Source organism: Pyxicephalus adspersus, chromosome 5 (genome assembly GCF_032062135.1).
Source record: "Pyxicephalus adspersus chromosome 5, UCB_Pads_2.0, whole genome shotgun sequence".
Taxonomy (NCBI): domain Eukaryota; kingdom Metazoa; phylum Chordata; class Amphibia; order Anura; family Pyxicephalidae; genus Pyxicephalus; species Pyxicephalus adspersus.
In genome coordinates, this window is record NC_092862.1 from 56,820,999 (window position 1) to 56,839,774 (window position 18,776).

Here is an 18,776-nt window from a genome sequence, read left to right on the forward strand (position 1 = left end):
GCCATATTGTTTGATTGCAAAATTCTGCCTTTATTACCACTTTGAAATGTTTGTCCTGCAAAAATATTTTCTAATCCAGTTTTCCACCCTTGATAAGCCAAAATTGCATATTGGTTTGGTAAGTATTTTTTGAATGCAATATTTGTTGGACCATTTTTCAACTATTTTAGCTTTACATGGAAGTGTGGGTTTACATGTGTTTTGTTTGTTCTTTTTCATTTTTTTGTCATTTAGTGTAACTTTAGTCATGTGATGTGTTTTTTTTCTTTTTTTATATTTTATTGTGACCTTTTAGCAAATGTTTCTTTTGCATAAAGTTGTTTGTAAAATGTTGTTGTTTGTTATTTGTGGGTTTGTTGTTAGGTAATCTCCTTTACATCCAAATTCAGGAGTGTGTGGCTCAGAGTTGTGCACCAAGGCGGACCCGCTATGTGGGCCTGAACTGTGTTTTATCAGTTGAAAAATGCACTGCACTTTTGCACAGTCCTCATTCAGGTAAATTTGTATTTCTTTGTGTATATTGCTTGTTTTGCTTCATATGCACTCATGTATGTATAGACATGAGTGCACATAAAGCAAAACATGTATGTATGTATGTATTTAGATGTGTGTACACATACATAAAAAAGAGAAATTATAAGAAGAAATAGGCAAAGAGGGCTTTTGGACCCTATTGCTTCACATTGATAAGCTTGCCTATTTCTTCCTATGATTTCGGATATCATGGGCTTGGCTACAAACAACATTCATGGAGGATATTGCTTCTGGGTAAAAGAAGTAATCCACCTTTATGTGCTTCCACTACCAAGCTGAGGTAAGTCAATTTATATAGTGGGCCAAGATCTAAAATTCCATTCAAACCTGCAGAAACATCCTGAAGGAATGGAAAAGCAAGAAAATGTTTGGCACAAAGTGGATTTGGCCCTGGAAGTTTAATATACTAGTACTACTTGTTTTGTGGAAACACCTCAATAATGCATACACTCCACTATTTATCAGCATTAGGTTAAGCAACAACACAACATCTGTTAATTTCTAAGAGTGCGAGATCCTGCTTGTGAGCTTGGCAATCAATGTGCTTTGATGTTGTGCTTGGAACCTGGACCTCTTTCCATCACCATCAGGTGTGTTACAATGAGTATGCAACTCAGCTGGACAACTAATTCACAACCAGTTTGGACAGCAAGTGGAAGTGTGTTTGTATACAATAGGGCTAAGATCAGGCAGCACAGCACAATGACAACAAACCTTTAACACTACCACTAATGATCAGAGGAGTTGTGTGGTAGCAAATCAACATGAGTGAAAATGTCAGACTATTAAAAAAAAAGGAAATAAAAACCATGACAATTTATTCAGAAAAGGACTATATACATAATACATTCAAATACCAATATGTGACAATGGGACAAAGGCAACAAGAGGGGTCAAGTAGCACTTTGGATTGAAAACCATGCAGACATTTGTACTCAATACTTGTGGAAAAAATGACAACACATTGCTGAAGAATTGCTAAACAACAAAAACTGGCATTACATTAATTACCCCCACCCCAACCAGTCCAGTTAAAATAGTACTAATTAAAATGCATATGTATTTGTATACATTTAAATGTATTTTGACATACACACACAAGTGAAATCACCAAATATTCCTTAATACATGTATTATAACATGTTTGCCTATAATCCTTTACTAAAACATTGGATTTCTCTAAAGATAAACTAGAATTAAATTTTAATTAGGTCACATATGTTTGTTCACATATTTTTTACACTCATACTATTGTGTGATGACATTTTTGAAAGTGCCACTTAGTATATATCCAGCTTGATAGAAATGCAACAAATGTAACTATAAATAAAGCAAATTTGTATAAAACCTACAAACAAACCTTTAACACTACTGCAACTGAACAGAGGAGTTGTGCATCAAATCAATGAGTGAAGTATATAAAAAGAAAACCGCAGCTTATTTAGCAAATATCGGACGATTAAAAAAAGAGCAAATGATTAAAAATCATGAAAAAACTATACATAAAAAGAATATGTACATAATAAATTCAAATACCAATATGTGACTTTGAGAATATGTGGAAACAATGACAAAACATTGCTGAAGAATTGATTAACAACAGAAATCGTTATTTGAAAACAGGCACAAAAACATTGCAGCAACAGATGAAGCTAACAATAATGAAGATTACAAAAAGTCACATCAATGCATACCCTGCCCCCCCATAAACCAGTCCTGTAAAATAGTAAAAAGGAAAATACATATGTATTTACATACATTTAAATCTATTTTGACATACACACACAAGTGAAATCACTAAATGTTCCTTAATACGTGTATTATAACATCTTTGGCAAGAATATTTTATTCAAATATTTGCTTTCACCAAAGCCAATCCATACTGACATTTGAATCAGATCAAAAATGCTTGGTCACATTTTTTTTACATTCTTACTATTGTGTGTTGACATATTATAAAGTGTTAATTAATATATATATTCAACTTGAAATAAATTAGTTTGCAGTGTTGCAACCAAACATACAAGTATCAAAACAACAACTGCAACAAATCAAAGTATAAATGAAGCAATTTTGTGAATTAGTATAATGTAACAAAAAATGTAGCACTTACCCAAAAAAAGATCAAGCACTAAAGAATCAAACTGACTTGTAATGGACTGTAGATGCACACAGAACAGGGAGCAGGTGTGCGCTAATTGATTGCTATGACATCCCCATTGACAGAGCTTAACAGATTCACCTGAATTGCGCAGCTGAAAATTTTTCGCCTTAATTGGCGAATTCTCGACCCCACTGCTCATTTATCAATGCTGTAAGCCAGCAGGCCAATGCACTAGCACCCGCCCCGCCTTGCGGTAATACAGAGCGGCCAGTGGAGCTTATAAGTGCATGGCAAGCCCACGTGCATTTGCTAGATAAATCAGCTCCTATATTTCTAGATTCTTTGAAATCATGAATACTAGGGTTATAAGGGTCACAATTTCTGGACACAAGACAAGATTTCCCTATAATGATTCACTTTAGTATCGAACTCACTGGAAGGGCTTCAACTCTGCAGATCTTGGATTTAATTTGTTGGTTTCACATTACGGCTTCTTGTTGAAACTTTTATATTGATGAGTAAGGATTCCCACTGAAGGCTAGAATATTGTCACACTCAGGAATCCAACACTGGCTCTTTTTTGCATGAGCTCCATCCAAGCTCATTCATGGAATTATCGTAATTGATGTAGCTTTGTTTTTTATAAACATCATATGACGTTAGAACCTTATTTTTATATTCATGTCTCTGTTTTGACCCCAATATTAAAATTACTTTTTGCCATTTTGGAAAGTTAAGTATCCACACATATTATGGTATCAATCCCGTCATCCCGTCATCAACCCCGTCATTAATTCCAAAAGGGTAGGTTAGCTGCTTACCAGAGGACAGAAGCCCAGGAACATGTCCAGGTGCAATCAAGGTTAGAAGGCCTTGTGGATTTGCCGGATGATAAATTTGTGTTTAGGTAATCAATTTGTGTTTATTCTGCAAATGTTGGTTTCCAGTTATAGAATCCTGTTCCCACTAAATTAAATTTAAAGACACATTCCTATTAAGAATTATTAAACAGCAACAACCACATAATTATGAGTAATAGATTAAAGAAAATAATATTTTATAATATATATATATATATATATATATATATATATATAAATTATTTATAATAAAAAATATTTTTTTTCTATGAAAAGGAGTTTGTTTATACCGTCAGTCTGTTTACATGTGAAGAAGAATACATGATTGCTTTTATTGTGTATAAAGAAGGTGGCTGTTTACAGTCAGCTTTCCACACAATCATGGGGGGACTACAACTGAAGATATTCTAAATGGAGCATAAAATCTACTTATGGGCATTAAGGTTATGTGGTCCTATGCAAAGAATAAACATTTTTGCAGACTAATTGAATACACATTTTTGGAACAACAGGAGGAAGGAATCCCACAACAGGGGTAACCATCATTGTTTGGCAGATGCCAGCATTGTACACTGGGCTGTGCCCTCCAAAGTCCATAGGAAGGTAAAATGCCTTTTTTAAGACATTGTATGTCTGCAATAACAATTAAGAAAAGAAAAAACAACACTTCCTGCTTGCTTTTATTTATGATTGTACGTGTTTTTTATTTAAAAAAAAATTCTAGCTGCCAATATTTTTAATTTAGTTAAAAAAAAGAAATGGATACTCTTTGACTATCACAGCTAAGGTAACCTATTTGTTAAATTAGTGTGTAACAATAGGTGGAGTCATAGTGGCTGAGAAGTAACAGGGAAGACTGTCTCATCACAGACCTTTCCTGTATAACCTGCTGCTGCTTCTTCCCTGGAAGTTCTGGTCCCTCACTTCTACAGATTTGTGTAAGTCCATGTAGAAAAATATTGATTATAATACTTGCTTATTATTTATCATAATGTCAGTGTACTTTTATGTACAACATATACAGTATATTTAGGATTTGAAAATATTTTATTATTACATATAATAATTTTATAAGTAGCATGATTGGATTAAACACATAACATAATATTAAAATACAAAATAATACAAAAATAGTAAGTTTAAATATTATGATGCCACAGTTTTTTTGTTTGTTTTTTTTCAGACACACTCAGAGCTAAGCTATTATGACTGTAGAAATGTGCGCTAGATTTATAATTTTTAAAATTTCCATTTTTGTGTGTTCATAATCTTAAAACAGTAAGGTCATGTTATTTCAATCATATAGACGCATTGATCCCTCCTTTTCAAATACTGATAACCTGGTAATTAGGCTGAGAAAAAGGGCCCTTATGGGTCTGTGCTCTTTTCAGATTCTTACAACAAACTGCCATTTGATGTTGTGTGTGAAAACTGTGTAGTGTTTGCACACAGAAGAATGCAACAAAAGAGAACAGAGGATATTGCATTGTTCTTTTATGTTTCCTTTTTATTAGCAATCAAAACATTACCTTATTCATTATAAATTTATAAAAAAAGAAAAAGGCATGGCTATGAGACCTACAAACATGGTGATGATCTTAGCTTGGCAATCTGCTGTAAAAGAACTGCTGAGAAAATAGCATATGCCATAACAATACAATTAGTATGTGCTAAGCAGACTGGATGCCTTTCAATGTTATAGTTTACTTCCACTTCCCCATGTATGGGTTGCTTTTGTGAAAAGACAAAATGTGCTTCATAATTAAAAAAAATATCAAAAACATGGCGATGAGTCAAAGCTGAGGAATCAATAATGTAATACTATCTAAAACTCCAGCTTCTAGTATGACCTTGTTGTAATATAGGATATTACAATATAAATTTATATATTTACATTGCTAGGACCCTGAAGAAAATCTATTGTAAAAAAAAGAAATAACTGCCTTCCCTACCCTGTATGAGGTATCCTTTGCCTTTCACTTTTTATTGTCACAACTAAATCCATTATTCCACCTTTGCAAGTCCTGGACAATGGGCAGCCAAGCCTAGTTTGTTGGTAATTTGTCTCCCAAAGGCATACTACCAAAACACTAAGCACTACATTGTGGGAAGACAGGTGGTGTTACAGGGTTCTCCATTTGTTTTACTAGTGCAAATTGTTGGTTGAAAGGGTGTTACCTGAAACAACTACAACTTGGCTTTGTTATCCTAGAGGATATGGTACATGATTTAGCACACACACTTTGGCTTTACCAAAGATGCAGAGTTATCTCGCATTTTTAACTATAAGAAACAACCAGTTTGTTTTCAAGGAAAACAAACTTTTTTTTTTAGAGGACATTTGAGGTTAAGTACAAACAATCTCACAAAATTTAAAATCATATTGCATTTTATTTGAGAAATATTAAAAAATATATATTAAATGCATATTGCATTTAAAAACTGTGATATACAATAAATTCAAGAGCTTATTCTAAATATTACATTCATATGATTCTCCTTCTGTAAAAATCTCTTACTGAGGCATTTCCAAAAACTTTGATACGTTTCGCGGTAATTAAGGCCAAAGAGATCTGAAGATAAAAATCCAATAACATTTATTTACAAAATATTCCAATATTATTTCACTTTAAATTCTTAACAAAAACATCTCAACAAAATATCACAAAATAAAAAATTACGGTTCCTAAGTGCTGGTGACAACTGTTGATTCCCTTTAATTCCATAAGAAGAAGATGATAATAGACACGGCTGGGGGTCAATGGAAAGGAGGATTTGTACTTCAAAGTTACAAGATTAACTACATTTAATAAAAAGGAAAGGATAATCCTTATGAACGGATCTTGGCCAATAGGTCTGAACCAGTTACTAAATATTGCATTTGTTTATGAACTCTCATTGAATTTCAATGTTTTCCTTCTTTATCAATTTTGTGTAATATAGTATTAGTATATAGTATACCCTAAAACTTATCTTGGACTAATGTCCTTATACTTTAAAAATCTCTTTTCTGTGTAAACCTGGTGCCATTGCTTTTAAATAATAAAGTGCTTATTGTATCTGGGTAATAAAGTGCTTGTACCAACATCCCAATAAAAGTAGCACTCAAAAATTACTTCTTTAAATATTTTACTTATGATTCAAAAATTATCACTGTAGGACTATTTCACCTGTGGAGTTATTCCATTCATAGAGAAAGCACATTTTCAATAGTGCCAAGAAAAACAAATTTGACATAATCCAATGTATACCAATTTTAATATCCCCTCCTTATCTTTCTATTCTTTTGCCCTCTCAATATAATAGGTAAGCTTGGTTACTAAAAATATCAAAAGTGAAGCTTACCTTAACTGTAAAAATTACCACCACATTCAGGATGATTATTAACCTAATAAATATTACCACCATTTCATTCCACCAAAATAAAAGTACCAATTCATGCAAAACTGAATTAGACCATCCCCTACACCCATATATAACATTCACTCACCCCAATGGGATGTAAAGTCTACAAAATACCAGTGTTGTCCAGATCCACACTTTAATTGAGTTACTACACTACATAGGGTGTAAAGAACAACCATGAATTTAAAGACTTAGTTTTATTAGCTCATTTTCATTATACATATTGTCATATAGACTTACCTAATTCCTAGGTAAGTCTGTATGACAACATGTATAACTATGGCTGCTGTTTTGGGATGTGGTCTGGTCTAATTAAGTCCTGAATGATTATTAACTACAATATCTCTATGTATTAAAACACTTATAAATACAATTTCAAAGGTGATGAGTGTGGCGTGTGTGTCCTTAAATGCAATGTTCTGAGTGCTAAATAACCCTTGTGCAAACAAGCACACATATTCATAAAAAATATATTACTTTAGTAGCAAAATATATATATCCACCAATATAAACCTAATGTGCCCCAGTACAAATTAAACTTTGGAAGTCAGCTTTTGTGGGTCCAAAAAAACCTCCATCCCCTCCCCTCCCACAAAATTGACCTTAGACTGTGTTAAAAACATAAAACAACAGTAGGGACATTAGATTGTGAGCCCCTTTGAGGGACAGCTAGTGGCATGACAACAAACTTCGTACAGCACTGTGTGATATGTTGGTGCTATATAAATACTGTGTAATAGTAATAATAATAATAATATTATTATTATTAATAATATTAAACATATACTGATTTGTAGTTACACTAGGAGGAATATTACATTACACAAGCTTCAAACATGGCACTACTACATAGCAGTTTAATCTATAACATAAGAGAACTGTTGTTGCATATATATACAGTATACATATATATACAGTTGCATATATATATACAGTATATACAGAGACTTGGACCTCAATCTGATTTACATCTAACTGCATGTTCCTAAAACTTAGAGTAGATTAAGAAATGTTATCTGCAGATTTACTCCACATTTACTTCTCACAAGGTAAGTTTAGCTTTTCTTTTCATGGCACTCGCCCAGGTTCAAGCTCATGTGGTGCTTTATATATGATAAGTATGTAGCTGGCATAGCCTTATTAAATCTGGCAGATTTTGTGACTGATGCTGCGGTTAGTTCAGCTTCTCCCCTTTCAGTGAATAAACTATGTGATACCAAATTAAGTTTTAATAATTTTGTGTTCTTTTTGCTGCCCTACTGATGAGATATCTTGCTTAAGTTTTTGTTCAGACAATGGTGATTGTGTTACATGAGGCTTTTCACACATAGCCATTTAGATAATAATTACACTTCTTCTGATTATCTTATTGGTGTCTGGATGCCAAAGTCTCTAACCCTTTTGAAAGTCACCGGAATCATTAAATATTCTTTCATTAGCACAAGATCCCTAAATTTCCAATCTACAAATTTTCTTTAGGAACATGAACATATGCTTTCACTCCAAGAATTTTTGTGTGTTTCAGAACAGGTGTCTTTTCATGCCCAAGCTTATACTGGATTTTATCTGTTGCTTTACCAGAAATAAGGTAATTTCCTTAACTCAGTATGTCATATAACTGTGTCAAACAGCGTTCTTCTTCCATAAAGTGTGGTTCATTCTCTCTGCAACATCATTTTGTTCTAGAGTGTATGATACAGTCATCTGGAACATAATCGGTAGAGTAGGTTGTCTTAGAACAATTGGGGGCAAGATTGCATTTGGAGGGCCTCCCCTGCCACACCAATATCCTAAACACCATATAATTGGATGCTACCATTTCCCAAGAGTCAAAAAGGCAAGCATTATTATTATTAGGTTTCATTGTTTTTTATACAGAGGATGTATAAGTAAGGCTTTGTGTAAAGTGTAACAAACTCATGTTTCTTGTCTCTGGCAGCAAAGGTTTGTTTACACACGTTACATGAGTACAGTACATTTACACTCTACTGCTGTACACACCAAGATAGATTTTTTTAATTCAATGTTTATTGTGCAATGATTAATAACAAAAAAAAAGTAATCATTACAATAGGATACGATGTCTACAATGTCATTAAAACAACAAGGACAGGGAACAGGAAGTTCATACATAGAAGAGAAAACGCTAGCCTCTTAAAGTAAAACACAACTATTTTGTGTAAATACACTAGTAAAGTCCTGGTTGCGAACCCATTTTTAATATGGTAGGGATAGAAGAAAAAAAGGATAAGAAAAAAAAGGAAGAGGTGAATAGGAAAGAAATTCAGGTACAGTCCTCTTTTCAAAGATGTTTGGTCAAGGCTCTCAGGGGTACAAAATTCTGTTCTGGAAAGTCCTAATGTAATAATGACAAATATTCAGCTGAAAACCTAAATTGAATCCAGCAGAACCACATATGTCTAAACTTCTCTGGTCTAGAGACTGAGAGGCAATAATTTCAGCCCACCGTCTGAGGGGAAGTGTATTTCAATTTTCATGCTTTTGCAGCACTCAATAAATGATGAAAAAGTGAATTGCGATAATGTTTTTTGAACAAACCAGATACAAATCTGCCTGGCTATGAATAGAAATATCAGTGAGTTTGAAAAGGTAAGATTCTTTATATATTTATACTGCATATTGCCATCTAAATAGAACAAACAATAAACAATTAAGTGTACCCGTTTTACAACCATGAACATTAGTCCATTGACTTATCTTATTGAAGACTTATCCTATTTTATCTGATAGAACAAAAATCCCTTGATCACAAGTTCTTCAATACAAACAATGACGAATTGCAACATACCCATTCCTTTTTTATTCTTTGTTTATTTTTCTATTACCTAAATCCTTTCAAGAGTTGGATTGATGGGATACCTGGTATATCCCAGAATCCTACACTGAGCTGTGCATGCATTTATAGGTTTAAATATGTAAGAGTATTCTACATACTTTTTATCCACTAGCAATATTGTGGGAAAGCCAAGAGGTTTAGTTGGGGAATTATTATTATTAATATTATTACTGCACAGTCACTTTTTTCTCCCTGACATAATGGACAGGCAGAATAAGAAAAAATGCCGGTGACGATAGGCTGTTTAAATTGTAACTGCTTTCCTCAAAACATATGTCAAAAATACAAAAGTAGCTTAGAAGAGGGTCATATGAAACACAGCAGAAGTGATTTAGAGACCAAAAACACCTCCAGAGAACTGTGAATAATCCGAGGGCAGCTGATTGAGAATGAAAGCAGAATGTACCTGAAAAGAAGCAACGTTTGTATAATGGCACAGGCCATTGAAAATAGGGTTTATGAAAATGTTAATCGACCCAGCAAGGTTCTGCCTGCATGCCACTGTCTAATATTAGAGCTCTTTTCTATAACTTTCCTTTATATTAAAGTTATGTATCAAATACAGAGGTCTGGTATGCTTGTACATGGGTTATTGCTAACTTCAAAATAGGGTTTCCAGTACAATTTGAAAATGATCTACATGCTAAATTCTCCTGCCATAAACAAGCAGTTTCTCCTCATGTAGGATATAACTCTCAAAACATGTAAATGAATGCAAAACACTTGTAAATGCTTGTTTCCAGTGTTATTGGGTAAAACACCAGAAATAGCTTCTAAGTGCTTGCAAATTGCTCATAAAAAGCTTGGAATACTATTGTACAATAAAAAAAAAGTTTTTTACAGGATGAGTAACTCTAGTAAGGGTGCATTCTGATATGAAAATTCTAAAAAAATGGGTCAGCTGTGGGATATGTAAGGAACTTACCTGTCCTGCGAGCCCGCGGTGTCCCTGGAGATCCCAGCCGTCCTGGCCAAACTACTGTTCGGCCAGGCGGCATCCCTTGCATCCCTATGGACGTGATTACAGAAAGTCCTGTTCTCAGCACTTCTTTTGGATGTGCAAAGTACTGCACTTCCCAGGGGTGCTGTGGGAAGAGGTGCGCACGCTACCACGCGTGCCTCTTGTACCCCCCGAGGGCGTGGCACTCGGCTGCCTCGCCGCGGGGCGGGACATAGTTAGTTTGAATTCCCTGCGGTCGATTCAGTTACTCTACAATCAAATGGCGCCAGGTGGTGCAAGGTCATTGGTCACTCTGGCCATTTAAGGAGAACCTGTCCTGTACACCATTGCCCACTTTAAGCCTCTGTGTACACAGTGTGCTTGGGTGCATTCTTTGTGTTAGTTAACGGTTCTCTAATTGTCATTATAATAGCGACCTGGTCTGATACCTGACTCTTGCCTGAACTCTGCCTGTCCTGACCTAGGATTGTTTGTGACCTTACTTGTCTGTTGCCTGCCCTGACCTTGGATTGTTCCTGACCTGCCTTTGCCTTACCCTCCTGTACTACGCTAGTAGTAAAGCGTATGTACTTTTCGTCAAACTAAAAGTGACAGGTCGACGCGCCCCTTTCCCCGCCCACTTTGCCCATAATCCCTCCCGTGCCCCTCCCAAGGCCGTCCCACAGCCCTCCCATCGCCAGCCTACCGGTCTCCCCTTAGCCCTCCTATATTCCACCAACTCCACCCATTCACCGACCCCTTCTAGTAACCTGATTACAAGAGACAATTAACCCCTACAGTTGCTGGAAAACTAGCACACTTACAAGAGATATTTAACCCCGCAAGTGCTGGAAAACTAGCACACTTACAAGATATATTTATAGCACACTTACAAGATATATTTAACCCCTATAAGTGCTGGAAAAGTAGCACACTTACAAGATATATTTATAGCACACTTACAAGATATATTTAACACCTATAAGTGCTGGAAAACTAGCACACTTACAAGATATATTAATAGCACACTTACAAGATATATTTATAGCACACTTACAAGATATATTTAACACCTATAAGTGCTGGAAATGTAGCACACTTACAAGATATATTTATAGCACACTTACAAGATATATTTAACACCTATAAGTGCTGGAAATGTAGCACACTTACAAGATATATTTATAGCACACTTACAAGATATATTTAACACCTATAAGTGCTGGAAAAGTAGCACACTTACAAGATATATTTATAGCACACTTACAAGATATATTTAACCCCACAAGAGTTTATAAAAACACATGCAACTAGTTTCAAGTTTCATGGGTCCTATTAGATCTTTATATGTGTATTATATTATGCGCTGTATTAGAGCCTTATATATGTATATGGTGAATATGTGTATTATAACATGCGGTGGTATTAGAGCCTTATATATTTATATGGTTTTATTTCACCGATCCTATTAGATCTTTATATGGGTATTCTATTACTAAATGGGCATTTATTGGTGCTGAACATTAACATTTCTTAACTACATAATGCCTACTATCGGATCAAGCTAAACCAGTTAAATTCAAATACGGAAAAACGATTGTTCGATTACACTTTAGACCGCGTGCAGTGACGACGTATTAAAAATGCTGTCCCAGAGAGTGTACGACGACCCGGCTGCATATACCCATTATTACATGACGCAAGCCGGCCATGGTTTGGACGGTTTCTATGGCGATGAATTCATACACAGCGCCGGCATTGCTGGACTATTTCGGGGTCTGTTCCGCCGGGTAGTTCCTCTGTTCAAGAAAGGTGTTGCCCTTGTAAAACCGCATGTAAAAACAGCGGCTAGGAACATCGCCAGAGACGTTGTCGCCAGAGCAACGTCAGCTGCTATGGATAGAATAAATAGACCTAAGCATGAGCAGGAAGGCTCGGGTGTTGTACAAATTAGAAAAAAACAGCAGAAAAGAAAACGCGGTCTTGACGGCGTCATTCTCCCCCCTTTTATGAATAAAATAGCAACGTCTAAGAGGCGTCGTTGGCAGAAAGCAAGAAACCGTTCGCCGGGTGACATCTTCTAATTGCCCGCTATGGCTTTTGTACATGATGCCTCTGCTGAGTACGCCAAATCAGAGTTGGATATCTTTCAAATACCACCCACGCAGACAAGTATTGAAAAATCGCTTTATGTAGAGGTACAGCTAATTGCGGCACTAGCGGACAATGCCCCGTTGGAGTTCTTCATCTCTGGGAGCGGTTATATGTCGTTTGCCGAGTCGTTAACCCTGATAACACACCCATACCTGACGGGTCCCGTGTTGGTCTTATTCATTACCCTATAGCTAGCCTTTTTAATCAGTTGGACATAACGCTGGGTGACACATTGATTTCAGGAAGTGACAACCTTTATACGTATAGAGCGTATATCGAATCCCTAATAAATTATAATTCACAAACCTTAGCCGCTCAATTCACAGCCGGATTATTCTATAAAGATACCGCTGGTCATCATGATGACCGGGCTCTTGACCGTCGTAAAGACGGCTTCATCAAGAGGTCGCAATATACGGTTCGTTCCAGAAGCGTTGAATTAATGGGCCCCATTTATGCTGATATATTTAATCAACCGAAGCTGATACTGAATGGATGAGAACTAAAAATAAAGCTGACTAGAAACAAGGACTCTTTCTGCCTTATGTCTGCTGAAGGTACCCAATTTAAAGTACAAATACTACACGCCTCCCTGTATGTCAAAAGAGTTCAAGTATCGCCCGCTGTAAGAATAGGCCACAGTCGCGCTCTGTTAACAGCTAACGCAAAGTACTCGGTTGATCGAGCATCTCTTAAAGTGTATAGTATCCTGCTGGCACGCGCATATTGAACCACAAAAACCTCTTTCTCGGAAACATTCCAAAAACTGTAATACTAGCATTTGTGGACAACGACTCGTTTTCGGGTAATTACCAGAGAAATCCATTGTGCTTCAACCACTACAATGTAAACTATGCCGCCTTATATTTGGATGGACAGCAGATCCCTGCAAGACCATTTCAACCTAATTTTTAAGGTGCTTCAGCTGTTCGCGAATATATGGCCCTCGTACATATTTCGTGCAAGCAAAAGGCGGACAACGCTTTATCAGTGGATCGTTAAGAATTTTTGAACGGTTACACTTTATTCGCTTTTGATTTATCGCCTGTTCGAGAACCTGGTGGACATTTCTCTCTAGTAAAAACCGTGAATCTCCGGGCTGAAATTAGATTTGCAGAACCTACGCAAAACACTATTAACATGATTGTTTATTCAATTCATGAGAATATTATTGAAATAAATAACAGAAGAGAAGTATTGTACGATTTTCAATAAAATGAATAACTATGAAATTACTAGCATTATTAAATCAGACTTTCATGCTCGGCGCATCTTTAAAGGTGTATTTCCATGTGATTTATTACCGGGAAACAAAGTCATCGACAGACCCGCGGCCTATATTGTAAACACGGATAAATCGCATCAGCGGGGAAAGCACTGGATTTTAATTATATTATGTACGAATGATTCGTCTATTTTTTTTGATAGCTATGGTATATCACCTGAAAATGAAATATTTCCTGATGAATTCAGGCAATATTTATCGCGAAATTCTGAGATGATAAGATATCAAAACAAGCAAATACAGGACGCCTCCAGTTCAGTCTGCAGCAATTACTGCATCTATATCTTACATTGCAGTGCTAAAGGGGTGTCTTTTGAAAATGTATTAAAAACATTCACAAACGATTTTTAGAAAAAATGACAGCATTGTACGTGACTTTGTAGTAAAGCGAATGAAACAATTATGTCTGTGTTGTTGTAATTACAATCAAACATGCATACCCTACTGTGATAATAAATAGATGTAACATTGAGCGACGTAAATAAAGATAATTTGTTTTAAACACATAAGACGCCTTTTATTTTATTTACAGTATTAAACATAATCGTAAATTGTTTTAAAAGCCCCTGGACATGTCAGGACATGTCTGGTCAATAGCCGATAAATGGGTGGAGAGTGCTGGGAATATAGGTGGGGGTAGGGGGAGGGCTGTAGGCTGGAGATGGCCTGGATTAAACATAATCGTAAATTGTTTTAAAAGCCCCCTGGACATGCCTGGACATAACTGGACATGCCAGGACATGTCTGGTCAATAGCCGATTAATAGGTAGAGAGTGGGTGGAATATAGGAGGGGCTAAGGGGGAGGCCCGTAGGCTGGCGATGGGAGGGCTGTGGGACGGCCTTGGGAGGAGCATGGGAGGGATTATGGGTGGAGTGGGCGGGGAAAGGGGCGTGTCGACCTGTCACTTTTAGTTTGACGAAAAGTACATACGCTTTACTACTTACGCTTATCGGACTTGATATCTGTAAATACCCTGTCTTTTTTTATGACTACAATAAAACTCGATAAAAGGACTTTCGGAGTTGGCTGTGGTTTGTGTGCCCAGGCGCATTACAGGATAGAGTTTTGCTAAAAGCCATCAGAACATCTTTTGAGTCATGTAACATGTGCTATCTTTGCAAGTGGAAGAATTGCTACAAATTTGAAACCTGATCAAATTTTGACCTTCAAGGTAAGAATGAAATAGTTGAAGGTAACTGCAAAAACCTTTACAAATGTATTTTGTCTATGGCCAACAATAGTGTTGGTGTTCGAATTCGGGTTGTCCTTATATTCGACCCGATTATGGCTGTTCGAATTCGGATAGACCCGAACTGAAAAACATGAGATTCGACAGTAAAAATTCGGGGGGAAAAAATTGTAAAAACTGTGTTTAAAAAAAAAAATTAATTTTAAAGTAATTTATTGAATGTTTGTGTTTTTTTAACTAACTTTTTTTTTACAGGTTTTCCCACAATGACAATATGATTCTGTATGAAATGTGGGAAACTGAACTGCAGCCCTCTGCAGTTCCAGTAAAATGTCCGGGCACTACAAGTGATGAATGGGGACTTGTCCTCATTCATCACCTGTAGTGCCCTGTATTCTTAGAAAGAGAAACTCTCTCCAGGAAAACATAATACAGCGCTGCAGCAGCAATCGCTGTTGCCGTGCTGTGCTTCTACTATGTATTCTTGGATAGAGTTTCTCAAGTCCCCATTCTTTACCTGTAGTGCCAGGAGATCATAGTGGAACTGCAGAGGTAATCTGCAGTTCAGTTTCCCACGTGACTTCACAGTGGGAAACTGAACTGCAGACATCTGCAGTTCCACTACAATGTCCAGGCACTACAGGCGATGAATGGGGACTTGTCCCAATTCATCACCTGTAGTGCCCTGTATTCTTAAATAGAGAAACTCTATCCAACAACACATACAACTAGTAAAGGGCTGCAAGAGCAATCTGATTGCTCTTGCAGCCCTTAAAAGACCCTTAAAAAAACCTGAATTCTCGCACCATTGACTTCAATGGTGTTCGAATTCGGCATTTGATCACCCGGATAATTTCTCACTATTCGATCGAATAGCTGTTGAATCGAATAGTGAGCTATTCAACCAACACTAGCCACCAACAGCCCTAATGTAAATTATTTGATGATACTGTTACCGAAATTGCTGGATTTGCTGCATTTTTTTTTGTTTTGTTATCACAGAATATACTGCTTAAAGCGTATCTATACTCAGAATTTTCACTTTACATAAAAGGGTAGAGAACCATTTTATGTAAGGTGAAAATTCTGGTTTTTTTTTTGTTTTTTTTAGGTGCAACACCCTTTTTTAAAAAAAAAAAAAGGTGCTGCACTGCCCCCTAATTTTTCTGCCTAGACAGCCGAGAATGAATGGAAGTGCAAAGCCTCCCGGGATTCCTACGTCAGAAAAACTGGGAAGTATGCTGATTTACAGTAACCCTTTGCCTCTTTTTGGAACACAATGGACTGCAGTTATTGTTTTAATTCTTGCTGCCATGATTCATAATTGGTGGACTTCCTTCTAGTTGAAGTATTGATTTAGCCATATGGCTAACCCTACATGGGTAGAAACCTATTTTAAATCTAACCTTTTTAACAGCTGTCACTAGAACAGGTTACCTTATTAGGGGGTTTCAAGTGAAAAAAATGGTAGGTAAGGGGACATTGGTAAGGGGACAATATAGAAAACCATGGTCTGCTATGTGCCTCACTACTGGGACTGCTTGATCCTGCACAGAGGGCCCGTTCCCCATGTCTTCTTCGGAGTGCCCCATGTCATTTGCATGTGTTCTTGAAAACAAGCTTCTCTACATCTATTTGCTAGTCCACAAATATATGCATTTGTCCATCTCAGAGATAGAAGGCAAACTATTAACTGATCAAGGACAACAGAAGAGGAAACACAAAGGGACTTAGAGAGTGGTAGAAGAGAGACAAGACCATGAGATCTAACCATAGACTTTTTCATCTAAGAAAAGGTCACTGAGAATATTAATAAAATGGGTATGAGCATTGTTAGGAAGCTAAGGGAAGATGATTCTAATATTGCATTGAAGAGAATGAGTAGTGAAGAATGCCAGAGAACACAAGTGATAGTGATTCAGTAACCTTGATGCTGAATGCATGCACACAAAGTATTGTGTAAAACATATAGGTGTTTCACAGTATACCCATTGACAAATTATTTATCTGATTTTTGCTCCAGGTGTTTGTTCACCTATCATATATGACCAGAATCCACCTCCTGCACTAAAATGATTGATCAGGGAACTGCTTTGTAATAAAAAGGAACTGCATTGGGCCAGTAAAAATATCTATAAAATATGTCTTAAGTAAGGGGGAAAGGGGAAGATGATTGTGTAAAACGGTTGGTTCAGAATGTTAGAGAACACAAACATGGTAAAAAGGCAGTGGCCATAAAGCTTGGTGTTAAAGCAATAAAAATAATAAAACACCATAAAGCACAGGAAATTGGAAAGTATATAGTGCTAAATGAAACTTAAGATATACAGGTATATAGGTATGTTACAATACTCCCCTGACAATACATTCATCTTCTTTCTTTGACATTTTGGCACAAGTTAGCAACTGAAACAATCATCTGTTCATCTCTAATACTGTTTAGGTTTGTTTGAGTTCCATGTTCCTTAAATATTTACAATAGGAACATTTAAATGTAGTTAGTAGTAGAAAAAGGCACTCCCCACTGATGTAGCAAACAATTCCATTGAAAATGCAAATTTAGCAGATGATGCCCTTGCCCAGTGCATGATTCTGTGCTGGGACAAAGTAACTTCTTTGCACATGCATGAAAATTAAATCACAATGGAGTGACCAGGGAGATTGTGGCTTTTGCATCACTGGAGAAGGGTACTGCACAAGGTAAGAGAGCCATATTATTTCAATCTGCTGAGCAGACTTGCACATTATGGCCACAGTTCATTGGGGCTCCACAATTTGTAAATAGTTTAGTTCTGCTTTAAGTAAAGATACATTTTTATAGATAGATTTTTAGGGATAAGGTATAGGAAATCCCTTTTTCAAGATGAGTTTCCCCAGGCTGAGATTTATGATGCATTGTCCAGGGAACATTAAATGTCCTAATGTATGTTGGAACAGTCTGGATTGCTGCTCTTTTTTATGTGATAGATGTAGATTTTTTGTCATTCTGATCAGTTCTTTCTGATGTGGGCACTCAGAAGTCCCATGAAATAACCAATTCTGGAACATGTGAATGGCACTTGTTTTTCTTGTAGCAAGTTACATTTGTAATGAGCCTTAAAGAAGGAACTGTAATGTGTAAACTCCAGGAACTACTCATTCAATGTAAACCCTGTAAAGGTTTACTTTCCCACTATATAGTTGGTAATATTTTATTTAGGGATTGTACAATCAGATTGAAATGTATGTCTATCTTTAAAATCAATGTATCTAATAAATATCACATACAACATCATTGAAATTTTACAAATGTACTGAATCTTATGTGAGTCTGAGGTTGCAAAATGTAAATAAAAACAAATAGACAGGTTTTACAAAAGAATAAGCCAATAAATGAGACTGTGAACAATAATAAAATACTGAAGCTACACAATCCCCACAGAGCGGGATCAATATATGACAAGATC

General features: G+C 36.2%; 1 protein-coding gene across 2 annotated transcripts in view; it reads left to right on the plus strand.

Annotated features, from left to right (window-relative positions):
• Positions 1 to 4,318: 4,318 nt before the first annotated feature.
• LOC140330960 (cytidine monophosphate-N-acetylneuraminic acid hydroxylase-like) overlaps positions 4,319 to 18,776 on the plus strand; it is a 67,053-nt gene continuing 52,595 nt past the window's right edge. The window contains exon 1 of one of the 2 annotated variants that reach the window (XM_072411588.1): positions 4,319 to 4,436. The gene's annotated coding sequence lies outside the window, so the exon portion shown is untranslated. Of the gene's footprint in view, positions 4,437 to 8,443; positions 8,492 to 18,776 lie in introns of those variants that run through there. The other variant, XM_072411589.1, reaches the window with a different exon arrangement.